Source organism: Dromiciops gliroides, chromosome 4 (genome assembly GCF_019393635.1).
Source record: "Dromiciops gliroides isolate mDroGli1 chromosome 4, mDroGli1.pri, whole genome shotgun sequence".
NCBI lineage: Eukaryota > Metazoa > Chordata > Mammalia > Microbiotheria > Microbiotheriidae > Dromiciops > Dromiciops gliroides.
In genome coordinates this window covers 96,228,071-96,250,852 of record NC_057864.1, presented here as the reverse complement: position 1 = coordinate 96,250,852, position 22,782 = coordinate 96,228,071, and the positions used below count along the sequence as shown (strand labels likewise).

General features: G+C 35.4%; 1 long non-coding RNA gene across 2 annotated transcripts in view; it reads left to right on the top strand.

Moving 5' to 3' along the window:
* Positions 1-22,548, top strand: part of LOC122752653 — a 92,653-nt gene extending 70,105 nt beyond the window's left edge. For both annotated transcript variants that reach the window (XR_006356197.1, XR_006356198.1), the window contains 2 exons: positions 7,130-7,180; positions 19,644-22,548. This is a non-coding gene — a long non-coding RNA (uncharacterized LOC122752653). The remainder of the gene's footprint in view (positions 1-7,129; positions 7,181-19,643) is intronic.
* The last annotated feature ends 234 nt before the right edge of the window (positions 22,549-22,782 follow it).

Here is a 22,782-nt window from a genome sequence, read left to right as displayed (position 1 = left end):
TAGTATTAAGCAGGACCTGTAGGGCAGAAGAGAAGGCAACTTAGAAAAGGTGTGTTAGTTTTTTTTTTTTTTTCAAAAAAACGGTGCTGTGGTTTGCTTACCTATATTGTATTACAAGATTGTGGTGAGTAAGGGTAGCAGTGCATTAACCATCAGAGGCAGTCATTTCCCTGCTGCTTTAAAAAGGAAAAAAAAAACACCTTTCATTCACAATAAAGTCAATTTCCTGAGTACATTGTCTCTGAGTAGCTGTGTCCTAAGGTACAGATCAATTGAAGATCCCCTCATTTCCAGATCTGGGCCATTTTCCATTGTTGTGATTACTTGGAAAAAGCCTACGCCAGATGTGTCAAGCAACTACTTTTTGACATTCAGAGTAGCTGGGGGGTAGCTGGAATTTTCTGATTCACACTTCCATAGAACTCTATCGAAGCTTTGACCTTTATAGCTTGTTTTTTCCCCTCCTTTTGCATAGTCCTTGATCTGGTTGATCCATGTAGGAGAGGCTTCCTAGTAATTTCCTTACCAAATTTCACAAACCATCCTTGTAAGCCAGATTAACATTCTGTGAATAAATAAACAGTCTGTGGTTCAGATTGAAGGGCACACATGGGTTACACAAGATGTGAATTACCAAGTAATGCAATACTGTACAATGAAACCTGTTAATTACAGTCTGTAAAGGGACGTTTTGTGAGTTATTCACACAGATGGCCGCTGCAGGGTATAGCAAAAAGAAAAGAAAAGAAAAAAGGAAAAAAACAACTGCCTCCACAGGCGGCTTCTTTGTTCCTCAATTTCTTGATTACTGGTATAACCACATAAAAGTATCCTGCAATTGATTTCTTACTGTCTTGTCTCTCATTCTCATAAAGCATTTTTTTGATGGTTAGTTTATTCCAGTTACTATGCTCCATGTTTTAGGAATAGCCATGGGTTTTCCCTTACTAGGGGAATATTTTACTTAGGTAGTTTATAGTAGACTTACTTAGGTGACTTTTCAAGTTCATTATAAAGGTGTCTACTTAGCACTGAAAAATTAACATGGTTGTGCCATAAACTGTTAAGGTGGTAAGATTTTATTTTGATCTCAACCTGTGACCTCATCTATATAAGGAAATTCTTGTGTAAAAGCTCCCACCACTGATGTAGGCAGCAGCTGTCCCATAACAGTTTTAGAGAATTTAGAATGGGGTTGGGAGATGGAGATTGAGAAACTAAGTGACTTTTCCATGATCACATACCTAGCTAAACTGTGCTAAAGGAAGGACTTAGACCAGGATCTTCTGATTTTGAGGTTGGTCTCTACCTGCTAAGCCTCTCTTTTGTTATAAAGCCTGCAAAGCAGTACTTGTGTATGGATTTCTATTTAGCACAAATCCTGGGACATCACATTTAAGAAATGCTTTTTCATTCATTCATTCACTCATTCACTTATTAATTCATACATATATGTTGGGCAAGTCACGATCTATCCATGTCTTAGCTTTCTTATATGTAAAATGAGAAATCTTAGACCTTGATTTATAGATGATTCTCAGTATGCTGTTAAAACATTGCTATGTAGTCCTATATTTTTACATATGCTAATTCTGACAACATTTTTGTATAATCATTTCTTAATTCAAATGTCTCTAAGATATTTTTTTTCAATTGGTTACAAGATTCCCACTAATAAAAGAGAACTGATCAACTGTTTCCTATGTGATCCAAGATTCCTATTTTCTCCTTTTACCATGTTTCTGGTAGGCAGATACATGGGGTACAATGGAGAACGACTACAGCAATGAGTTGTTTCAGGAAAGTGGAGCCTAAGAAGATCCCCATCCTTTAACTAATAATTGTAACTAACATTTATATAGAACTCAAAGACTTGCAAAACACATTTAATCCTCACAAGAACTTGTAAGGTAGGTGCTATTACTATCCTCATTTTGTAGATGAGGAAACCAAACCTGAAATAATTTAAGTAACTTACTCAGAATCACATAACTAATAGTTATCTAAGTTAGGATTTAAACTCAGGTCTTCCAAAGTCGATCATTCTATAAATGTCATTACCCAGTTGTCTTTCAACTTGAAGAAGAATACATTGTTGAAAGCACTGTGGTTAGCTGTCTGAACCTTTTAAATCCTCCAGGAAAGGACATTTGGAATGTATTTGAATATGTCTATATTTACACTTGGCGATGCATATAAAATAGATATGTTCATTGTTGCCTTTCTTGGAAAGAATTGCATGAATACTGCTTCTAACAACAAGTGTAACCTATCGACTAAGTTGGTCTATACATATTAAAACCCAAATTTCTTTAAAAAGTTCCTCTTAGTCATTTTCATGCTATCATGTGAAAGAATCATTGGCTCAGAGCTGCGAAGGATCTTACAGATTTTGCTCATCTCCTCATTTTACTTAAGAGGAAACTGAGGGCCAGGGAAGTTAGCAAACTTGACAAATCTCACATAGGTCATAAGCAGAACACTTGAGAGAGATTTTTTTTCTTTTAAAACTAATTCCATTTTAAAAAGTTTCATTTGACAACTTTTTCCTAAATCTTATATATCACCTTGTAAATAAGTACTAGAAAATTAAGTCAGGTCATATTATTTATCACAGTACTCTCCCTGGAGAAAATGTGATGAGTAAAATAACAACCATAACATTAATTTGGCATAAATTTGTACCCATCCTGAGGGAATGATTATACTCAAGGCTTTGCCATACATTCATTAATCAATGTATGGGTTATTTATAAGTTTCTAGATTTAACATCTCTAGGTTATGCAATGATTCTCCATGAAGTCTCTGGGTATGAAATTTTACATTTGGTATTGTGATCTCACAAGGAAAACAGAGAGAAAACAGTACAATAGAAAATCATTGGCTGGCATGCAAAAGAATTGGGGGTTGTTCCCTTTCTCAATAATTTGGTTCAAACTAATTTTTCAAAACACCCATGTTTTTTCCTACTATTTTACCATCATCATAGAAATGACCTTGATTGAACTCTAAAACAATGGTTCTACTTCTCCATCTATATAAATATAAGTTGCTGAAAACCTTGGGTCTAAGGTACATTCCCACAAAACATTACTCCTTGAAATGCATGAGAATTTGCATAAAGAATTGTTTGTGTAGGGACCAAATGGAATGGATGTTCCCTATATATGGTGAAGCCCTCTGGATGATGTTGTTTGCAGATTATCCTGTGCTGAATCATATTAAGGTCAAGAATAAAGATAATTAGTACAGAATTATACAATCTCGGAATTAGAAGGGTACTCCAGGGCTATCTAATCCCACCCATACCTGAAAAAAATCTCAACTATAGCTCCAGAAATGGCCATTTATAAAACTCTTTAGAGGTTTCAAAGTACTTTCCATGTGGTATGAGGCATTATAGTACTGGATTTTTGAGTCAAAAGAGAAGATTCCAGACCCTACCCTTCCACTTGAATCTTGGGGACCTTGCTAAAGTCATTTACCCTTATCTTGTACAACTTCCTCTGACACTTATGCAACTCACTTAAGCTTTGTAGAGCTCAGTTTTCCCATCTCTAAAATGAAGGGATTGGTCTAAATAACTTTTAAACTCCTTTTCATCTCTAGCTATATCATTCTTTGATCCAATGAGACCACTTTGTGTGCTGTGCTATGCATTATCTAATTAGATTAGTGTTTTACACAGAGTTGATGCTCAATACAAATTTTTATATAAAAAGTGTGTTTCTATAGAAATCTGAAACAGCTGAAAAAATGTTAATATATAGAGTATGACTGTAGTAGCTTTTGAATTTTTTTCAAGTGCATCCATTTTAACTGACTCGAGTGTCTACCATACATCAGAAATTAATTCCATTTGCTTTTAAACCATTACTCATTACTGAAACACTTGAATGTTGGGTGTCCTAATTAATAGCTATTTTATACTCTAGGCACTTGAACCCTTTGCCAGGGCTTCATTTTCCAACCCTATAATCACACACCTACCTAAAGACTCAAAGCTGCAGACAAAGAGTCCTTCAAGCTATCAGCTTCCCCTAAAACTCATAGTAACACAGACTTTCTGGCTCTGAATTACTTGCTGAGCCCTTCCCTGGAGGACTGCCCATTTGGAGACAATAACCCCGCCACCCCCACCCCCAAGACAGATTACTTATTTCAGTTTGTTGGCCATATCACCTGAAAGCTGTCACTTGAGCAAAGGGAGAGACCTAAGAGGCCCCTTAGATGGGAAAAAAACAACAGCAATAGCACCCCCCCCCAAAAAAAAATCACAATCAGACACTTAAGGTTACATCTGTTGTCTTTCATTCTAGACAATGTCAAGAGTCTGTTTACATAAGAGCCTTGAATCTGCCCTCCTCACTCAGGCAAAATAGCCACTGGAGTAAATGGAGCTTTGCTTACTTAGGTGAAAACTGTCAACTCAGACCTTCAGGACAATTTAAGGAAGAGATAAAAGCTATTCTCCTATTCTGTGCAGCCTACTGGCCCAGAAGTAGGTAGTTAGAGAGTTGTACAGATTTTTATTAAGGTATGGGTTAGATTGGATGTGAGTTCCCTCCTTTCCAGCTCTGAGTTTCTTTGAATCCTCACTGTGACATGAATGTGCTGCTCTTGTTTCAAATAAATGAAAATGTATTTATAATGTGGGTTACTTGGTCAATTGCTTCTCAGTTAAATAATAGGATAATAATTAGAATCAAAAGCAGACAGGAGTCCAGCTCCCATTTTCCAAATACTTTTCCATGGTTTTTTGAAATTGACTTTGTCATGACCAACATAAAACCTCTGCAAGGAATTTCTATCATAAATGTGGGGACCATTACTAAACCCTCCATTCAGCTAATATCTAGTGATCAAAGAAAATGTATGGAGGGTAAGTAATACCTCAGTTTACCTATTTGAGACTTTTACTAATTGAGGGTTGATGTGACAAGATCAGGACCATGTTACAAAATTGGAAATATGGGGAAAGAATCCAGTATCTGGGCACAGTTTGTGATATTTAGATCTGTAAAAGCTATCTTCTTGTTTTCTGGGTTCTAGGAGAACAACTGGGACTTTGCAAACAATCCCAGAAAGTTGATACTGATGTTGTGCCAGTTATGAGTAGAGCACTGGAAAACCCTCTTGAAATTTTGTATGCAACCTAGTTTTTGGGTGTGATTCCCCATTCTATTTTTCTTGAGTGAGGAATTTAAGATGCTCTGTGTTAAGAATCCAGGCTTCTATAATTGTAGAAAAAGCTGAGCAGGGAGTGGAAAACCCAAAATGACAAATGCAATTAAGTTTATTTTATTCAGCCTTTTAACTAAATATTCCTGATGAGAATTTATAATTTGTTGAATAATTTAGACTTTCTTAAGGTGGCATCATACAGTTGTCTTTTTCTATTTCATTAGGAGATCTTACCTTACCTGTGTGTATAGAACCTTAATGAATGACAGTATCATAGGTGCAAAGAAGGATAGACATCATCTAGTTCAATTATTAGACCTGTTTTATCTGTCATGAACACCTCTGGAGGTCTGAGGAATGTAATAGACCCCTTCTCAGTTTTTTAAATGCTTAAAATAAAATACCTAGACCAAGGAAACTAATTATATTGAAATATAGTTATCAAAATATTTTTTAAATCAAATTCATGGACCCCAGGTTATGAATTCCTGATCTAGTGCAAGCATTTTTATGCATAAGAAAAATGGAGATAAGGGAATTAAGCATTAGAAATTGGCCAAAATATCTAATAAGAAAAATTTGAACACTGTGGGCAAGATTTTGGAATGGAGTGTGTCGATTTTCTGTACCTATCAATTTGTCCTCATTAAAGCTGTCCTGTATTTCTCAATTTTTAATTTACTCTTAAAATAAAAAATAAAAAGCCCAAACATTTTATAAAGGAACATGAGAGACTGCATTGTAGTAGATGGATGTCACATCAGCATATAAATTACATTTGTCTGCAGTTAAAGTTTTGCCTCTGAGACTCTGTATCCATAGACAATTCACATGAGCTCTCAATGCCCTGGGCAAATAAGTCATAGAGGAGTTGCCAATCAGCATGGGTCGAAAAAGATTCCATCCTAGGAATCAGTCCACATCTGATGTATTGTGTTCAATCTGGGATACCACCTTTTAGGAAGAACAATGATAAATTGTGGTGTTTCTGGAGGAAGGCATGCAGGATGGCAAATGAATTTAAAATCATGTCAGAACCACTCAGAATAAAGGAATGTTAAAGAAATTGTAGCATTCTTGAAGATTTAAAGGGCTATTAGGCCCAAGAAGGATTACACTTATTTTACTTGAACTCTAAGGGAAAACCTGGGAGCAGATGGTACAGTCAACAGAGCACTAGGCCTGGAATCAGGAAGACCTGAGTTCAAATTTTACCATAGACAGGTCCAAGTTGTGTGGCCTTGGACAAATCATTTAACTTGATCGCCCAGTTTACCCAACTGTCAAATAGGAAAAGCAACAGTACCTGCCTATCAGGGTTGTTGTGAGGGTCAAATAATACAATATTTGTAAAGCACTTAGCACAGTGGCTGGTATATAGTAGATGCTATATAAATGGTTATTCCAATTTACCCATTGGATGGAAGTTACAGAAATAGATTTTGTATCAACATGACAGAGAAATTTCCAGCAATTAGAGTTGTGTAAAAGAGGAATGGACTGCCTCTGAAGGTAGAGCTTTCTATCTCTAGACAGCTTAAGTGGAGGCAAGATGACAATGTATCAGGTATACTGTAAAGGGGATTCTTGTTTAGGTCATCAGAGTAGGTGACCTAGATGCCTTAGAGCTTTGAAGTTTTCTGATTCTGTGGTAGTCCTTTAAATCATACCTCCTGATTTCTGACCCTCCCCTTTTTGCAAGATATCTTTCTAAGGGGCATCTAGGTGGTGCAGTGGATAAAGCATTGACCCTGGATTCAGGAGGACCTGAGTTCAAATCCCGCCTCAGACACTTGATACTTACTGTGACCTTGGGCAAGTCATTTAACCCTCATTGCCCCACAACCCCCCCCCAAACAAAACAAAACAAACTTTCTAAAATAAAAACACTTTAAAGGGATATTCTACATTGGTATAAAGAAACATGATTTCTGTTTGCTTTAGTCCCCTTAGGCCAAGGAAGGAAAGAAAGAAGAGAAAAGAAGGAAGCAGAAGGTAGGTGAAAATTTGAATATTTGTCTGGGAAAAAAAAAGGGTAACGGTCTATGTTTGGGGTCATTTTGGCCTAGAAATCACCCATGAGACCTAGTTCTTCCAAAGGGAATGTGGGTTAGGGGAAGGGAAGGAAAGAGGAGTGGCATAAATAAAAAGGTTTTATTTCATGAGTCATGACCAAAGAAGTGGCATTCTTTTTCTATATATGGTGTTGCTGTGATCACACCTAGCAGAAGGAAGTGTGAAGTTTTAGACTTTTCTTTGCCTTAAATGAATTTGTAAGAAATGAAGAGAAAGGAGAAAAAAATTCAGATGAGTAAAATAGGCATGATTTGTTATTATCTAATATGTGAAACTGCAAGTGTTGTCATTTGATGATAATCATGATAAGTAATTTTCTATATATATGTGATAAATCAGATTTACAAAGCACATGTTTCAGAACTCTAGGAACTGCTGAAATTAGTCTAGGGTTTAGCTCTCTAAAGGCCACAATGGCATTGTTTCCTTCTTGACCCAGTCAAAGAGGTGTTCGAACCACATGAAGGGATCAGGGCATAGATTCATTTTTAGAGTTAGTTTGACACCTCATTAACATCTTGTGATTATTTGGGGGTGGGGGAACACTACTTCACATGTTGTCCCCATTTGAAAAACAATTGTCAAAGCTTAGCATTTCCAGGAGAAATGGAAACAAATCTAGAATAATGGTTTTTAAAAGTTGAAAGAAATGTTTTTAGGGTGAATTAATAATGGAAAAAAGGTAAAAGATCCAAAATAAAAAAAGAACATAGATGAAAAGCTGTATTCAAGCTTCATGAAACTGGCTGTGTGATCTTAGACCAGATATGTATGCTATTTAGGCCGCAAGTTCACCTTTCTTAAATTAAGGATAAAATCAAATGTTCTCTTAAGTCCCTGAAAGTTCTAACATTCTATGATTCTATGATAGTTTAACCATAATCCTTCTGATTGTTCTAGGATATTCAAAAAAATGGTAGGATGAACTTTTTTTGTCTCTTTCTAGACCAATATTCTTAAAATTTAGGAGAAAAGTATCATTATGATCTTAAGATCTGTTGCTTTCTTGTTATAACTTCTTTTGGCCAAATTTTTATATATCCAAAATAAAATTAATTATATTTCCCCTAAAACTTATCTTTCTCCAAATTTCCCTATTTCTGGTGATGATAACATGTGCCTCTCTCTTTTTTTCCTTTTATGGGTCTCTACCCTTGTTCAAGACTTAATTCTCTCTCTCTCTCTCTCTCTCTCTCTCTCTCTCTCTCTCTCTCTCTCTCGTGAGGCAATTAGGGTTAAGTGATTTGCCCAAGTTCACACAGATAGTAAGTGTCTAGTGTTTGAGACTGGATTTGAACTCAGGTCCTCCTGAATCCAGGGCCAGTGCTCTATTCATTGCACCACCTAGCTGCTCTTTAATTTTCTCTTACAATAGTCTACTAATGGTAGTCTTTCCCTTCTCTCTCTAGTCTTTCCCTTCTCTCATTCATTCTGTACCAGATTACCAAATCACTCTCCCTAAAATACCATATTACCAATATCTCTATTTAGAAATTTTTAATGGCTCCCTAAAACCATGAGTTTTACAGTTTTTCAGTGTTTCTCACCATCTCCCATTACTTCCCCCTGCATGTAGCCATGTTCTCATCATATTAGCCTCCTAACAATTTTCCATAAACTGTATTACATTTCTCTCACATATTTCTCTGCACAAATACTCCCTCCTCACCTCTTGGCCTGGAATGTACTGTCATTTTTAACAGTTAGTCATTAATAGTTGGGTGAGCCAGGAAGGTCCACCTATAGGAGGGAGATGCATTTATCTTCCCAGAAGATTGTAAGTTCCTAAGGACAGAAATTATTCTTGTTTTCTCTTTGTAGTCTCAGTGCCTGGAAGAAACTTTTCATATAGCGGATACCCAATAAATGTTTCTTTAGTTGAATTTGTTGAGTAAATTCTAAAGTGATATGATTGTTGAACTGCTACAGTATAGTTGATTGGTAATTATCTTAAGCTCCACCACTTTGACTCTTGGTGATTCAGTTTCACTTACTTAAAATTGTTCCCTTTTTTTAATGTCTCCTTAATGTTGCTTTCCACTCTCCATTTTTGATTTAACGTACATTTGTTTGTTCCTTTCTGTACAATTCACCTTGATGCTTCCTTCCTTAGTCCATCAATGATTTCATTTTCTTTCTTACTCTTGCTTTCCAAAGGATTATCCTCACTCTCTAACATTCAAAGAAGTCTAAGGAAGTAGAATATTACATCTTAATCCATTTTGATAGGGATCTGGGACTGTACCCATTATAAAAAATAATTGCATCACTGCACATAATCACAAGTAGTATCTGTTCATTAACAAAAAAATGGGAGCAAAATTAAGTTGTCATCAATACATCAGATAAGATAGAGTTGTCTATTACTAAGAGTTCTTTTCCAGCTGAAAAGCCACCATGTATCTTGAAAATGGGTGGTAGATATACTAAAATCCACAAGGTACCAACACTCAAATTCAACTAATAATCTATATCTATGGTAGTTGCAGTGTGCTGTGCTAACTTTCCATGTCTTATCTCCTCATATCTGTATTATTGGAAAACAAGCCATACCACAAAAAGGACATTAGAAATACAAAAAGCTTTTTTTATATTATTTATAAAGATGCTATTGAAAAGTATGCATTTGACTGCAAAATGGATGTACTAGCTAATAGAACACTTAAGCACTCTCTTGCTATTCTATCATGCATATTTCCAGAAGCCGAGTAATTACAAAGTCAGTTGAGGTCTGAATCTTAAGGCTGCTCTTTGCAGAGATTAAAAGATGCAATTTTAACTCCACTAAAGTAACTGCCTCTTTCTACCATTCAATGCATTCTCTTCACTATAATCTAGGTGCTCACTCTCAGGAAAGGCAGATGTTTCAAAAGTTCCAGATCAATCCTGCCTTCACCACATATTCACTCTTGATATACACACATCATCTTGTGGCTCTCTACAATCACGCCCATCTGTTAAGGTGGCACTCTTCCCATTTAGAAATCATTTTTGCTTCATTTCACTAAGGCATAGATTTTAAATAAGGGTGGGTTTAGATGGACATTGGATTTAGTGGAATTGGGAAGGGCAGGAAACAACACAATATTGCTACTAGGAATATGCATTATTTGAGATTACAGGCAATGCCATTTTTGTATATATCAGCTGCTATATTATCAGAGCAAGGTAGAAATTTATTATTTGGATTTGTCTTTTTAGAAGCTCAGGGAAAAAATGTTATTTATTGTTTGGAAGTTTAAGCTTCCAAACTCCTAATGGTCTTTTTTTTTTTAAGTGAAGCAATTGGGGTTAAGTGACTTGCCCAGGGTCACACAGCTAGTAAGTGTTAAGTGTCTGGGGCCGGATTTGAACTCAGGTACTCCTGACTCCAGGGCCGGTGCTCTATCTACTGCACCACCTAGCTGCCCCTCCTAAAGGTCTTTTAAGGTTTCATCAGGAGCACAATGCATTGTGAACCCCAAAGCAGCTACATGTGTAGAAAGTATAAAAATGGATGCAATCCAGTGTTCCTTTTTATCTTGCAGGAAAGTGCCTGCCAATGTCTCCATGATATATTGCTATGTTCCAGTCTTCAAAATATTGAAACATGTAAAGAATTCAGGAATTCTACCAAAGCAAGGATCCCAAGATGCTTGCACACAATAGAAAAAATAGAAAAAAAAATATCAGTCAGTAAGTCAATAAACATTTATTAAGTGCCTACTATGTGCTAGGCACTGTGTTAAGCATTGGAAAATCAACTCCAATCAAATCATATAGTTCTTCTCCATTCCTATAGTGACAAAAACTGAAATCCTCTGACATGTGGGAAGAAAAGATTCTCCTTCCAAGCAACTTCCTCAATCACCAAACTTAAATCTATTTACATATTACATCTACTTCATTTTTTTCTTTTTCACAAGATGTTTTAAAGGAAAAAAACACATCATGTTTTGGAAGGGTATTACAAGCACATAAAATAATGCATATTAGAAAACATCTGTTCTGAATTTTGCTGCATGCTAGACATATTTTTATCTTAGTATTCCCCAAAATAGACCTGGTTTCTAAGATGAAGCCACCTCTTATTTTTATCTTTCCTACTGCCCATGCCAGAAAGACATCTTTGGTAGACACTGATACTCTCGAAATACTCTCCTATGAGTGAAATTTCAGTTTTAACTAAAAGAAAAGTTGTATTGAAAGCAGCAGGAAAACTGACCCCCTTCCTACCTCCTGCCCCCATATGCCTCAGGTCATTTCCCACAGTGGAAATGAAAGCTTATATAATACAGTCCATGTCCTAAACAGCAGCTCTTAGCTGTTTGTGGCTAATTAGTTACTCAAGGGAAACCATGATAATTTTCAACAATGCCCCAAAATGTTTAGATTGTTTTCTGCTTAGAGTATCTTACTGGAAAAGGGATAGTAAATCAGCAGGGTTATGGAAAGATCTTTAATGACGTTAATCTGCTTCAGGGGCTCCATTAAAAATGTGGCTAGGTAATATGCATGCACCCACTTTGCTTGTGCTTTTAAAAGAAGGTATTTTAGCTTACATTTAGGTGATGCTCCTCTAATGAAAGCTGGGGTGGGGTGGAAAGAATAAATCCAGTCTGAGCTCCAAGTCTTCATTTACCAGAGTGATTACTGCCCTCCCTCCCTTCTCCCACCAACACTTTTCAATTTACCAGGAAATAGAAGATAGAAAAATACTCAAATTTATTGCTACAGCTGTCCCCTAAATGACAGAGTTTCTCTCCCCATCTCATTATATAAATTATGTTTTCATGGTGGTAATTTTGGAAATCAATTGTAGAAAAATACACCGGAGTATTCAAAAACCATGAAGAAATCTGTGTTGGTTTTGTTGTTGTTATTTAAAATAGTGGCTTAATCCTTCTGGTGGCTGAATGATGCAGAGGGAGTAGAGGGAAAGTTGGCTTTTGGGTCAGTTTCCACAGCACTCAAATGAAAGGGTGAGATTAGAGCATCTCAAAGGAGTTTGCCAATTCCAAATCTCTGGTTCTATGCAATTCTAAGTCAGGAAACTCTGGGTTCAAGTGTGGTCTCTGCTCCAGGCACCCTGTACAACTTCTAATTACAAATGAGTTGCAAGGGTGTATCTACACTGGGATTTCCCAACATTGCTGAAAAGTGAAATTTCCCTACACTCATGAAAGTGTGGCTCTACTGTCTCTCTAGCCAAATACATTGTAGTGTTCTAATCTGATAATAATTAATAATTAATCTGATTAATACATGGATGAGGAGTACTTCATGCTTTTCTCCCGTTTTGGTGGAGAACATTTTGTCTACTATTTGTCTCTTTGAGAGGTATAAACACAAATGAACATCCAGAAATTAATGGCACCTACAATAGTATAAGAACCTATCATCACAGTGTCCATATGTGATTTCCCTAATCCTTCATCCTTCTTCCCATTACCTTCCAAAACCCCTTAAAAAGAGAGAGAGAAAAATGCTTCACATAAAGGGCAATGCCAAACAGATTGTCTGACAATGGAAAGAATATCAATTTTCCAGACACTGATATAACTTAATTACACAAAAGAAGCAGGAATGCTGGAAAAGAAATACAGCAACATGAGCTCTCTTGAAGTAATTTTGTTCCTTTTGTTACCTTTTATTTAAATAAAAAAAAAACTTATCTAAAATGAGCCTAGAAAACTAAGAAGGCCACAGTGAAGTTTTCACAAGGATCATTATTATAATACTCTAGCTTTTTGACTGTTTTGTATGATTACTATTATTGCCCTCAAAGAATAACAATACAGATGTTTCCATGACAGGTATTTCAGGGATGAGGAAGATACAAGGTTCTCCCAAAAAGGGATGTGACTGATTTGTGGACAAACAGCTAGAATAGAATAGATACTTGTAATGTTCACCTTGCCCAGTCTACCCCATGCCCAACATGTGAATTCCAGAGGCATGATGTACTGGCTGAGTATCAGCCCTTTCAGTATATTCACCCTGGGAAGCTGGGGTATCATTCCCATGAAACTTTCCTCCTCTTTTGGAATTTTATATCCCTTCTATGGTACTAAAGATTCCTTTTTTTCTTTGAGAGTGGATTTGAAAGTTTTGTAAACAAAGTATTTAGAACCAATTCTCCTGGTTAAAGTGGGAGGAATGATCAAGCTGTGTTATACAATTTAGGATGGGGGTGGGGGGTCTATACCTGTCTTCTCACTGGCACAAGGAACTAACTCATTCACTCTTTTTGTTTTGGGGCAATTGGGGTTAAGTGACTTGCTCAGGGTCATACAGCTAGGAATTGTTAAGTGTCTGAGGCTGGATTTGAACTCAGGTCCTTCTGAATCCAGGGCCGGTGCTCTATCCACTGTGCCACCTAGCTGCAAGGAACTAACTCTTGGTGAGGAAATTCCCTCTTATAGTTTTAGACAATTGCCTGGAGCACTGAGAGATTAAGCTACTTGCCCACTGTGACAAAGTCACAATGTGTCAGAAGCATAACTTGGACCCAGGTCATCCTGACCTTGAGGCCAGCTTTCTGCCCACTTACTCAACACTTTCCACTATTTGAGGTAGCACCAGAAATTTAGGAGGTGATTTATGTGAGTGTGTGGGGCCTTCACTCTAAAGTCTGGTGGCAACCTTTTTTGTTTGTTTTTTCTCTAAGTAATAAGTATCTCACCTAATACAATTCAATGCTTATTTAGTAGGCATTATGCTGGGCACTTTGGTAGGTAATGGAGTTTCAAAGACTCTAAAATGAAACAGTACTGAATGTCAGTGTTCATAGAGGGGAAAACAACGTATAGAGAGATAAATAAATACAAAATCTATACTAAATACAAGCAGTTGGGGGTGGAGGGGAGGTGATGTTGTTGATGGGAAGTGTAATTAACAGATAGGCCAGTTAGAGTAGTTGCTTCTCCAGCTCATCAGTATTGAGACAGTTGAGCTAAAAATCCAGAGGAAACATGATTTATTTTGTTTCTATTACTGTCAAGTTGAGTGGATAATTGTTGGTATGTAGGCATCATAGTATATTGGTAGAGCTAAGGAGGGAGTGGTTGCTTTGAAAAGCAACTTTATAGAAATACATTTAACCTTAAACATATATTTCCATCTCCTCTCTCTCTTTTTAATGTATTATGTTCATAACAACATTGTCAGTGCTGGAAGGGACACAAGCAGCTATTTAATCCAATTCTCTCATCTTACAGACATAGAAACTGAGGCTAAAACATGTGTTATGATTTTCCTGATATGACAGGTCTTCTGTCTTGGTCAGACCATATCTAGGACATTTTATTCAGTACTGAGCATCTCATTTTAGAAAGGGCATCGATAAATTGGAGGGTCTCCAGAGGAGGGCAACCAAGATGGTGAATGATATATAGTGGTATATGAAAACTGGCTGAAGGAACTAGGTATAATTAGATTTGAGAAGAGAAAATTTAGGGGAGGCATGATCTATCTTTTAAAGTATAATGTCTTGGAGGCAGCTAGGTGGCACAATGGATAAAGTGCCGGCACTGGATTCAGGAGGACCTGAGTTCAAATCCGGCCTCAGACACTGGACATTAACTAGCCGTGTGACCCTGGGCAAGTCACTTAACCCTCATTGTCCTGCCAAAAAAAAAGTATAATGTCTTCTATCTTTCAAAATAAGTAATCTAGGGGCAGCTAGGTGGCACACTGGATAAAGCAAGAGCCCTGGATTCAGGAGGGCCTGAATTCAAATCTGGCTTCAGACACTTGACAATTACTAGCTGTGTGACCCTGGGCAAGTCACTTAAGCCTTATCACCCCACCAAAAAACAAAAACAAAACTTCTGTAATTCTAAAATGGTGTACATAATATTTTCCCTGGGCAAGTCACTTAACCCTCATTGCCCACAAAAAAAAGAAAAAGAGAAATACAAAATAAATAATCTACCCAAAGGATCCCAACTTGAAAGAGAAGTTTAAAAGTTTAATGAAAGCAACCTTCCCTGAATGAAAGCAAACTTCCCTGCCCCTGAATCAATTAGATAAAACTCAGTGCACCGTGACAGGATATAAGCATTAATGGTAATTTACCTTCTATCCTGAATATTCTTCATATCTGAATCTAGACTATTGACAACAGAATGCATGTTTATTTCTACTTGGGTGTCTATGATTTGGTCTTATAGTTTAAGGGTGAAGACTCCAGGAATTGACAATAAACATATCATAAATTCATTATTGTTTCCAGTTCTCCAAGTCAATATAAATAATAAACTATATATTTTTTGGTTTCTTTTGAGCTAAGGATTAGATCATAGGATGAGAGAGACTTTAAAGGTGATTGAACCAACTACGTAATTTTACAGAGAAAACAAAAAACTGAGCCTCAGGGAGAAAGCGGCTTGTTAAGGAAGTATTAGAGCCAAAATGGGAACATAAATTTAGAGTTGAAATGAATATTTGAGATGCCCTAAGATATTCAAATACATAGATTTGGAGCCAGAATACACAATTGATGTAACTAGTCAAAGTGTTCATTTTACAAAAAAGGAAGCAGACCCAGAGAAGTTGATTGTCCTGGTAGTAACTAGCAGAACTGGAACTCTAATAGGGGTCCTCTCACTCCCAAACAAGTTCTATTCACATCTCCCATGCAAACTTCCTCCCTATTTGCCTTTTTTCAAAAGTATATATGAATTCATGTGAGTAAAGAGTTTGGATTGCCAAGAATGCAGGAGTCTTATAGTCCCCTAAATGTTATTAGGCTCTTCTTCTGAAAGAATTTTAATTATTTTCTCTGGAGCTGTGTGTACTTCATTCATCACTGAAAAGCAGTCACCTCTAGTGGGAATGTTGCAGCTGTTTCACAGCTGCCCTACAACACTAAATAACAGTTTTAAGACAGGAAACTAGGCAGAATAGTATATCCAATTAGAATTTCATGGTGGAGGTGAGAAGGAATATACATAGGCACCTTGGTTGGAAATTGTTCAGAACACTCTCTGACCCTACTTTAGAATGCAAAATAAATATAGTCCTGGTATATTCACTGACAAGGTGATGAGAACAATCATGTTTCATATCTTAGGTATAGTGGTTGCTACTCCCAAAAAGTCTAATAAAATAGAGATGGATGGTAATGTCCATAAACCAAATTAAAATATTTATGAAAATCTAAAATATGGCATAAATGCAATACAATACCCAAATAAAATATATGTATGTCTTACTTTATACATGAAAGGTTTCCTGAAAAATGTTCCTCTAGTAGATTGAATTTTTATAAATCAAATTTGTGGGGAGACAGGCAATGTGAAATAGGGGAAAGAATGCTTGACTTGGAATCTGATGATAGGAGTTTTTCTCCTGGCTTTAAGCTCTGTCTGTGGGGAAGACAATCTTTCTGAACCTTGATTTCCCCATCTGCAAAATGGGCAAAATACTGCCTAGTTCTCAAGGGATTTGTGAGGAAAGTACTTTGTAAACGCTAAAGAACATATTTGAGCTGTCATCGTCATCATATGCACATGATAATTTCAGGAACAATGCCACATCTTGGGCAAATACGTTTTCCTATTTTCTGCTTTGCCTGATTATAATAATCTGACAATTTGTATTCATTTTCCTACCCTCAATTGAAGTTTTACTGGTTTCTCTCTTTCTGCTAATACATCATATTATCTAAAGAAGTACTTAAGAAGCTAATTCTTCTCCCAGTCAGCATTTTTATAGATTGAAACAACATTGTAGAATACAAAAATAAACTAATTTTTATGAATTTAAAAATTTCATTTGTTTTCCTATATTTGTTTTTCCTCAGTGGGGACACACCTGTGTAGGTAATTACTCGTAGCTATTGTTTTGGGTTAAGGAAGAAAGGGGAGTATTGTCTATGAGAGGCAGTTTAAAAAAAAACTATTAAAAATGTCTGGATTTTTAGTATAGATTAGATAAGATACACTCTTGAGCTTATGTCACCCTAAAACTATCCCAACCTTTGTTGTTTTATTTTCCTCCTTGGTTCCAGTTCAAATGTTTTACACAGTGTCATGGGCTCATTGTTCAAAGTAAAATTAGATCTCTCAGTTTACAAAAATAAAAGGAAAAGTATTGTGATAAAGCAAACCTGCTATATTTGACACCAAGTGTCAAATAATGTCTGTTAGTTCTTTTGGCCAGTAGAAAATTTAAAACCATAGGTACTCAAAAAGTATCATTAGTTATTGAATGTAATGATAATTCTCTTTGTGCCATATTCACCCCTCAATGCTTTTGCCTATGTGTTTTTCCTCACTCCTTTAAAAAACAATTCAAGTACCATGTATATAACATATTTCTTAATATGTGCTTCCTACTTGTAATGGCTCTTCTTCTTGGAGTTCATTTTTTTTTATAAAGATCTAGACCTATGAGTTCATCAGTGCAGGGAGGAAACTACACCACCATTACAGATTCAAGAAGCCCTGAAAAGTTAAATAACTTGCCCAAATTCAGATTGTCAGTAGGTGGGGCATAAACTTAGAGCTCTCTTACTCCAAGACCCACTGTCCCTCCCCTGTTCCATGTTACCTTTCTGAGACCTCCATAGCATTCTCTTATCATGCATTATTGTTTATTATAATTATCTCTGTAACCCCAAATAGACAGTAAGGCATTTCTTATTTAATATTTGTATCCTCTCCAGCACCTAGCACAGTGCTTTACAAAGATAGAAATGCATATTAAAGGTCTGTCCACTTGCATTACAAGAATAATATAAGCCCCAGTATATTTAGCGCTTTAAAACACTAAAGCCTCTTTTGAAAGTTCCCATATATTTAAATGTAGTTCAACAAATAACCAGAAGGCCACCTGAAATTCTATTTCTAATTCATAACAGCTGCCATTTTGTGGTGGGGTGGGGAGTGGAGAGACAAGATAAGCATAGATAGGTGAGTTTAAATGCAGATGATATGTTTAGCTACTTCCTGGGATTTTAAAACTCCTGCTTCCTTTATGTTATTATTTAAGTTGACTACTTCTGCTTAGGTGGAAAGGTGAGACAATTAAATCTTTCATATGAAAGTTTGAAAACTAGAAGAATATCAAGTTACTATTTAGGAACTTTCATATTATAACTTTTAGTAGCTATTTCCATGCTTTTAACCTCTTCTTGGACCCATAATTCTTAACCTTTTTCCCTCTTTTACCCAAAAGACTTCTTTCTGTCCTCTGAATTCATTTTCAAAAATCTAGAGCCATCCAAAAGCCCAAAGTCAAAGCCTGTAGGCATTGTTTGACACACTGATGTGAAAAAAAAATCACATTTGCTGTTCTGTTGATTGAAGGAACAGATGCTCATATATAATGTCTGAAAACTGAGATACATTCATACTAATTCTAATAATGTAGCTAACAAGGAATTTAGTCCAAAAGGTTTTGGGAAAAATATAAGTAGCATGTTGAATTAGCTGTGCCCTTTTGTATTAATAATAGAAAATAAGCAAGAAAAATGTTTTTTAAAAAACTGAAAAATTATTGTGTGCCACTATATAATTAGGTAATATAATTCTCATCATAATTGACAGTTCACACAGTTTTACACATACACACACAAATTACTATGTATTTGTGAGCATAAATTTTAAGATTGCCTTCATTGACAAATTTTAAAATCTCGAGGGAAAAAAAGACCAGGCTTTTTTCCCCCAGGACTAATTTATATAATTGTTGCTTGAGGAAATATATATTCTTCTCCTATTCATATGGCACTCTTAATCTCTGTAACTAATCAACATATTTTTAAAAAAAGGTTATGTTGCAGGTGATATTATGTTTATATAATTAAAACTTCATTTAACAGGATTTAACTGAATTCTACCACTTTCACTGTCCACCACTGCACTGATCTATTCTATACATGATAGAGACAAACAGGCAGAAACATAGTTTTACACAGACAAATGAAGAATCCAGACTATTGGCTGTAATGTCAGTCAGTGGTGTGAAGACTTTTCTTTTAAAAGAAAACTTTGAATCGGTCTTGTACACCTCAGAGTCAAGAACCTTCTCATTTTATCATCATAACTCAAGCGTACCTTCTCTTGAAAAAAAAAATGTTTTATACCAAAGTTTAACATTCATAATTTTTCCCTCTTTTCATTCCAGTCCTATGCTCTGTAAAATTGTTATTGAACAACTTTCTATTGTTATTACAGCATTGACTTACATTTTATTTTATTTAGTCTTCTTAAAACTGCATAAAAAAGAAAGAAAGGTCTGATGAGGGTTGTTACTTTATAATTTGCCTATAAAATAGTTTTCCCATATAACATTTTATTTACAGACAATAAACTAAAATGTCTTTGGGCGATATCAATTCATTTATGGTTCCTGGCAGACATATAACAATGTATCTTTTTTTTCTCTATTTCAGGAAGAGTTCCCATACCACATGACGCAGTCCTAAAACCAGCTTTAAATCTATCAACAACTATTTATTAAGTGCCTAAATGAACAGAAATCTATAATAATTGAGAATTGATGTAGGTAATTTTGAAAATACGTGTTCTTTTTTATGCATTTAAACACTGCATGCTGTTCCTAGAACCAGTGATATAAAAGGTTATTTTTTAAAAATCACAACTGTTTCTTGGCATCCATTCAACATTTCAAGGGTAAGAAAATATATTTGCGATGGCAACATCCTCAAAGAGACAATAGTGCAGACAGTAGCCTTGCCTCCCAAGGTTCTGAGTAAATTATGGAGCTTAAAGCTTCAGTGCTTAAGGTTATAAATTTAATTACAACATTTATGTAGACATCAATGCTTTGTAGCACAGGTGCCAAACCCTGGGTCTGCAAACTTGTCTAAAAAAAACATTTTGATAACTGTATTTCAGTATATTTGGGTTCCTTTGTAATCCTATATATTTTATTTTAGAAACATTATTCTGAAAAGGAATCCATAATTTTCACCAGACACAAAAAAGGTTAAAAAATGCCTGCTCTGTAAAAAAAGAAAAAAAGTTCCCTCATAGGGTCAATCATTAATTCAAAACATAAAGAAATTAAATAATGGTGGGAAGGGGATTCAATTGATATAAAGAGCCTGTCTTCAATATTATGACTATTATTGTTGTTGTTATTAATAGTGGCTTGCCAAAATATTAAAAAAAGTTGTCCAACCTTAAATATAGGCCAATTTTGTTTATGAATTTTACACAAAGCATTCTTTCCTTATATCACTAAAAGCAATTTATAAACAATAACCAGAAAATAACATATTTGCAAAAGTGATGGGTCAAAAAATCCCAGAAATACAAAGAACAACTGAATAATAAGCAATTATTTAATAAGCTATCCTGAAACACCACAGTGCTTATACTAGCTTTATTAACAAACATTTAAAAAGCATTTGACTGAATCCTATACACATGACTTATTCATGTGCTACAAATATATAAAATGGACCTGACTATGGTGAGAATGCTAGAATGTTTGCTATCACATGGAAAAGTGTTCTCTTTTTAAAACATGGCACCAACATAATAATGTCAATAGTAATTATTATGAAATATAACATCTTTCTGGGAGAGAGTCTAAGTCCCATCTGTTTTTACTTAGCCTTAAACACATTATCATCTCTCCATAATAGAATTAAACATGGCTTTTAAGTGAAAAAGGAAATATTACCAAACATCTTGTTGATTACTTCATGTACATAAAAGACATCAAACTCTGTGGCTCTACTGGGGAGAGACACATTAATCAGCACTTTAATATCGTAAAAACTTGCTATAATGATACAAAAATGTCATTTGGCATGTATCATAACAAAAACTAATGGACTCACATATTAATTTATTAATGTTGCCTTTAATTATGGACCTATGTGCATTTACCATAGTATTATTTATTTCTAATATCATTGATTATAATTAGTTTATTAATAAAATACAGGCCCATCACCCTACCACAATTACAGAGAAATTAACATTTTTTGCTTTGAAAAGGAGGAGTTTGATAAGCATTCTTTGAGCACATGACAAAGAACGTAGAAGTTTTAGGAACAAGTAAACAATACTTTGCCAAGCACTAAGAAAACCTGGTACAAACAGGTATAAATAACAGGATTTTTTTTTTCAACCATAACTGAAAGTCATTTACTTCTAGTTGAAATGGCTATAGAAGATGGCTCAGATCCACAAATGGAATCAAAAGAAACTTGATGGACAATAGCCACATGACCTGAGTCAACAATATTTTGTCAAAGAATCATTAAACAGGGAGAAGCCAGGTGTCTCAATGTATAAAGAGTGGACCCTGGATTCAGGAGAACCTGAGTTCAAATCTGGCCTCAGACACTTAACGCTTACTAGCTGTGTGACCCCGGGCAAGTCATTTAACCCTCATTGCTCCACCAAAAAAAAAAAAAAAAGAATCATTAAACAAATGGATGAGTCATGAATTATCTATGGAAATAGAGGAATTTGTGGTGACACTTCAAGGATGATTTATTGCCACCAAAAATTACATAAGGGAAATCCTTCTCGAACCCAGATTTTGCCATCAACATAGATTATACAAGGAGACAGTCATGGTTGTATACCACATTACTTCATGCTGAAAAATTTGTCACCTGCCAAATACCTACGAAGGCATGACCTAATAATTAGTATTATGTGTCAGAAGCTTGATATCTTTGCATGCACCAACAAATGGCTAATTCCTATTTAACAAATATCAATCTCAAAATCTCTTGGAGAACTAAGACAATAACATGTGTGCTACATGGAACGAAAAGGATTTTTAAAATTATGAACACAATAGAGTAGAACAAAATTGTGTGTAGACTGAATAAGGTAGAGATAGTCCTTGTTGCCCCATTATAGGAATTGTACCAATGATTTTTTTCTGCGAGCCTAGTAATACAAACTGTATTATTAATAAAAATAATATAAGCAGGTATTTATTCATTCATGAAGAATGAATACAAAATTTTAAATATGAATTTCTTTTAAATATAAAAGAATGATAGCTAGATAATGACATCTCGGGATATTATCTAATTGAACCTATCAAGAAAATATAGAATGAGATGATAATGATAATACTAGTGGACATTTATATAGCACTTTAAATTTTGAAAAGCTCTTTCCATATATTATTTTATTTTATCCATATACCAAACCCTATGGAATATAGTTTATTTCAAAATACTTTATGGGAAATAAGATTCAAAAAATTATAGCATATAGAATGGCAAAGTATTCTCTAGACAATTTTGAGAAATTCTGTTGCTAATGTCATGTACTCTGTTTCTTTCTCTTCTATTTTTTTTTTTGGCAGGTCAATGGGGGGTTAAGGGTCACACAGCTAGTAAGTGTCAAGTGTCTGAGGTCGGATTTGAACTCAGGGTCCTCCTGAATCCAGAGCCAGTGCTTTATCCACTGTGCCACCTAGCTGCCCCATCCTTCTCTTCTAGATAAACCTCATAAGATACAAAGTTGGAATAGGCCTTTGAGACCTTCTTGTCCAACTCACATTTTATAGATGAGAAAATTGAGTGCCAC